The sequence below is a fragment of the Archocentrus centrarchus genome, chromosome 18 (genome assembly GCF_007364275.1).
Source record: "Archocentrus centrarchus isolate MPI-CPG fArcCen1 chromosome 18, fArcCen1, whole genome shotgun sequence".
NCBI classification, from domain to species: Eukaryota; Metazoa; Chordata; class Actinopteri; order Cichliformes; family Cichlidae; genus Archocentrus; species Archocentrus centrarchus.
In genome coordinates, this window is record NC_044363.1 from 23027007 (window position 1) to 23032693 (window position 5687).

Below are 5687 nucleotides of genomic sequence, written 5' to 3' on the forward strand. Positions count from 1 at the left end.
TTTACTTCGCAAAAAACGGTGTTATTTCTCTTTCCGAACCGACTGTCTGTCTCGATGTACCGTCTGTGCCGCGCTCTCCGTGCGCGCCATTTACGCACACGCTCCCGTTTACTGGCGCAGCGCTGCACTTTGCTTCTGGAAAGGGGACAGGTTGCTTTAAAGAGCTTAGATACGGAAAGTTGAGAGGATAAAATAAACCACCCATCACAGTTAATGGAATAAAAAGACCCACAATTTGCTTGTGGAAATAGTTTGATAAACTTTTTTTTTTTTCCTTTCATACGGCCATGGGATTTTGGTGACTGACATACTTTGAAACGCGTAGGCTGCTACAAACCTCTTCAGAGACCACCTCTGGACTGTTTATTTTGATAAAGCAACTTGGCAACAGCATACCTGACTGCACCCTTTCCGTGTCCGATGAGAAAACACGTGAGAATCACATATTTTCCCACTGAAACAGGAACAGTCTGGACAGTGAAGGCGTCACTCCGCTGTGATCCTCCGACACGCAGACTTTCAGAGAATAAGAAAAAAAGAACTCTGATGTGAAAGAAAGTGAAAAAAGAACATTTGTACAGTTACATTGTTTTCAGATGAGATAGTCAACCCTGCAATAGACGTTTCTTATCAGCAGGGGGAGCTACACACATTATCAGATAGATAGATAGATAGATAGATAGATAGATAGATAGATAGATAGATAGATAGATAGATAGATAGATAGATAGATAGATAGATAGATAGATAGATAGATAGATAGATAGATAGATAGATAGATAGATAGATAGTCTGTGTATTTCAGCACAGTGGAATGATGAAGGCCCTCTGAGCCGCTGTAATTACACCTCCATGCAAAGCAGTCAGCCACTGGCTTTACAGTGTCTGACTACAAACCTGACTACACACGTTTGTGGTGATGATGACAAAGTGCAGATTGCTTATTTAATGTTGCCCAATAGTTTGTTGTGTCTGTTTGTGATATGTATGGGAGCCCACATGTGCCAGGACAAATAGATAAAAAAAAACATATACCTTTTACATTTTTTTGCATTGTAACTCAATTTTGTTAGATAAAAGTGTTAATTTATGCTTAGAACCTTATGATGTTTTTTTAACCTAATATTTCAGATTTTCTTAAGTATTTAAATTGTTTAAGTACTATAAATGTGATTTACTCTGATTTTATTGCATCATTCTCACAAAGAAATCCTTAGTCAGTTGTGTACTACTTACTCCTATTTTTGATTTAGTCTTTATTTTGAAGTACTGTCATGATTGCTAGTCATATTTTTTGACTTACTGTTTTGCAGGCCTGTTTTGACCCAGAAAGTCAGCGTCATGTTGAAGTACTAACTCACCATTTTCACCTGGGAAGTCTGTCATTTGAATCTCATATTTTTAACTTCATCCTAGTTATGATTATTTCATCATCTTAAATTTTATTGCATTTAGGTTTACAGTGTCATACTTTCTGCATTTTCATCATATTTTGAATGACATCTGAATTTATGTTTTGTGTCACAAAGTTTTATTAGAAGACATACACAAGACTGTCCAGCTCTCATATGTTGCACTCTTTTACACGTCATATGTTGTATAAGAGACAAGTGTACTGCATGCCTGAGCAGAGCCAATCAGAGGTGTTTTGGGGTCTAAAGCAGAATTTGATTTGGGGCCCCTGCCTCCAGCTAAACCCATCGTCTACCACCCATATCGGCACCACCAACATTAACTATATATTGTCCATGCTTGATTGTGGATTGTACATGTAAGACAACCATTACCATGAGCCACCACTGGACTCAGAGCAGTGGAGATGTGGTCTCTGGAGTGGTGAATCACGCGTTCTCGTCTGGTAATCTGATGGACGAGTCTGGGTTTGGTGGTTGCCAGGAGAACGGTACTTGTCTGACTGCATTGTGCCAAGTGTAAAGTTTGGTGGACGGGGGATTATGGTGTGGGGTTGTTTTTCAAGGGTTGGGCTCGGCCCCTTAGTTCCAGTGAAAGGAACTCTTAATGCTTCAGCATATTAAGATATTTTGGACAATTTCACGCTCCCAACTTTGTAGGAACAGTTTGGGGATGGCTCCTTCCTGTTCCAACATGACTGCACACCAGTGCACAAAGCAGGTCCATAAAGACGTGGATGAGCCAGTTTGGTGTGAAAGAACTTCACTGGCCTGCACAGAGTCCTGACCTCAACCTGATAGAACACCTTTGGGATGAATTAGAGCGGAGGCTGTGAGACAGGCCTTCTCATCCAACATCTGTGTCTGACCTCACAAATGCTCTTCTGGAAGAATGGACAAAAATTCCCATAAAGACTACTAAACCTTATGGAAAGCCTTCCCAGAAGAGCTGAAGCTGTTATAGTTGCAAAGGGTGGGCCAACATCATATTAAACCCTATGGATTAAGAATGGGATGTTACTCAAGTTCATATGTGTGTGAAGGCAGATGAGTGAATATTTTTAGCAGTATAGTGTATTTTCTTGCATTAATTGCAAATGTGAAAACAGACAAATAAATGAAAACTGAAATAGCTAAACCCAATAAATAATTAAAATACAAACTATTCATTAGGAAAGGTGCTGTTCACTTGCACAGATGAATTTTAAAAAAAATTTACCCAAGTCATGTCATATTGAACACTAATGTATCCATCAGTAATAAAAATATCTCACATTCTTGTCCATACTGATCTGAGGGAAATGACCACTTGCTGAAAACTCACCTGCTGTGATCAGGAAGAAGCATTTTGGGAAGCATCATGTTGTTGCAGAGTATCAGTATAACAACAAAACTGAATCTAATGTTCTAAAGAAATCATCATCAAACATACTGAAACCGATAAGAAGAGTAAAAATAATAATAATTTCCGAGGCTTTGCATTGATCTTGGTTCATAGAAAACATTCATTCTTCACCTTTGCTTTGTAGCCTGCTGTTACATTAAGCTATTTATTACTAGCTGACACAACACCATTTACTACCCACAGTAGGTTATTATTATGCTCACATTAGATGGTCGAGGGATTTTGAATTTCCCCAACAATCTTTTTTCTTTTTACAAAAACATATTTTGCTGGCAGACTATTATTGCACAATGTAAATTATTCTATTATCCTATGTATAGTGTATAGTGCTTATTTTTATTCTTCTTATTTATATATATATTTTTACTACTTATTATTGGCTGCAGTTACAAAACACATTTCTTTTTTTTTGTAATTATACTTTTTATTAGTTTTCTGGGAAAAAGGTTTTACAGAGCATATATTCACAGTGTCAAAGTGTTACGTTCAGTACTTAAAAAAGTAACATAGAAATTTCTGTGCAACATATTAACATAGAACTGTTATAACTCTATTTCCCGGGGAAGAAGCCCAATATTAATGGAATGAGGACAGAAAGAGAAAATAATTTATGAAAGAAAGAAGAAAAAATAAATAAATAAATAAATATTTAAAAAAAATACCTAAATAAATTTTAAAAAGTATGTAAATAAGTGAAATACACAATTAAGAAGCAAACTTATTTAATACTATTTGAGTTTATTTATTGTTGGAGAGTAGATTGCCAGGAGGCCATGTCAAGCTTGATTTCTAAAAATGAAATCGGGTCTTCTAGATTTTACGTACCCAGCTTTGCCAACTGAAATTGAATTGCTCGGTCTTATGGTTGAAAGAAGCTGTTATTTTTTCCATTTTATATATGTTAAATGTTATATCCATCCAGTCATCTAGCGTTGGCTTATCCTGTGATAACCACTTTCTTGTGATGCTCTTTTTACTTGCTGTTAATAAACAAAACACATTTCACTGTGCATTGTACTGTGTATAACTGTGCATGTGACAAATAAACCTTATCTTATCAGTTAACAAGTGAGTGAAGGCTAGAGGGCTATAGGTTAGCATCACATTATGTTCACGTAGTCAGTGGTGATTTTTCTGTTGGGCCTTATGCAAAAATTCAAAGGGAGCATTCATCACCACTGTATTATAAATAATCTGACACCAACAAAAGAAACTGATCACTTGACTCAGTCACATAACATCCAGCAGAGCTGCTCTGCTAGCTAAGATAACTAATGTTAAATGTTAAAGAAGAGAAATACTGTGATGACAGTGGAGGTTATGCTATTCAAGTGTTTCTCCCCCACAGTTAAGGCTAGACAGGCAGCCCTTAGTTATTGTAGCGTGATATTCAGTCTTCATCTGCTCCACTTGACTTTTTTTACTCTCGCTCCTCTTTATTCTTCTTTCCTTTTCTGCTCTCAGAAAGAGAACTCCTCATTTTTGTTGAGTGGTTTTCATTGTTGTCATTAGATTTATTTGAAAAGAATCGTGTCACTTGCAATGGGAGTGAGTGGAGTCCCTTTATGGAGGTCAGGTCTCTCCTACTGCCATTACAAACTTTGTACATTACCACTGCTGTAGTTTGACATTTGTCAGCCCTTGGGTACCCCCCCCCGCAGCAGTTGCCCTCCTTGCCTGGTGGCAGGTAACACCTCTACACATAGTTTGTGTGTCCCAATGACTACTGAAGATAAAGTGAATTTAAACATCCTAATCCTTCAGAATAGCACATAACTGCATTTCATTAGTCATGAGAAGGAGTCTTGTCTAAATTTGGCTCATGGTAGCGTAGCAGTTAACATGGTACTTTCATGCTTACGATGGTATTTCAGCTGCTTCCTTATGCATGATGAATCTGCATATTTGATTTGGACGTGTCACGTGTTAAGGCCAAATGGAGCCATTCAATGAACTTGTTTACATTAACTTGTTAACATCCCAACCAAAAATACTATCTGAAACCAGATCAGTTTTTTTTGTCCTTACATGACATTTGTGTTTGATTGCAGTGGCGGCTCCAGAAATATTTTTCTGCAGGTGCTAAGGGGGGGGGGCTAAGCATTTTACCGAGGGTGCAATGAAGGATCATTTGTTCTTTCAGTTCTTAACACACACAGACACAAGCTATTTTCTTGGGGTTGCTATGACTTTTCCAGGGGGAGCTATAGCACCCCCCCCCCTGGCGCTGCCACTGTTTGACTGTGTTGTGGGATAGTGGCAAGACTTTCGATTTATGTAGAAAATCTGCCAACATTTTTTTTTTTAAAGTTTCATTACAGTCAATTAAACACATTAAAAATAAAAAAAACCTAAAATGCTGTACATTTTTAAACTCAAACTTCTTGTTCTTCCACTAATTTAACCACTTTTTCATTGCTAGTCACGCACTTTTATAAGTTTGTCATTTTCTTGGCACTAACAGACTTCCATAGAGGGCTCTGTTGGCACTGGGTACTTAAGAGGGTGGTTTCTTTACACCTCAACAAAAAACATAAAAGACAAGGTTGTCAGACAAGAATACACACCCAGTCTCACTGCATGTGAAGCTCACCGTTTGAGTGAAACTGAAAAGTAGAACACACAAAAGGAGAAACTAACTGAAGGGGTGAAACGTCCCGGCGCGGCCTGCTGCTGCTGCCTGTTAAATATTAGTGTCAGATTATAGGTCTCTCAGCTCGGTATTTTTCATAGGATGCAGCCCGGCAGAGTCAGTCTCTTATTATGTGCAGCTTGCTACTTAAAAACCACAATTTGCCATGAGTAAGAAACCCGGAAATAGGGGACGTGACATGGGGGGTGGACCTCTATAGCGAGAGAGATAGAGAGAG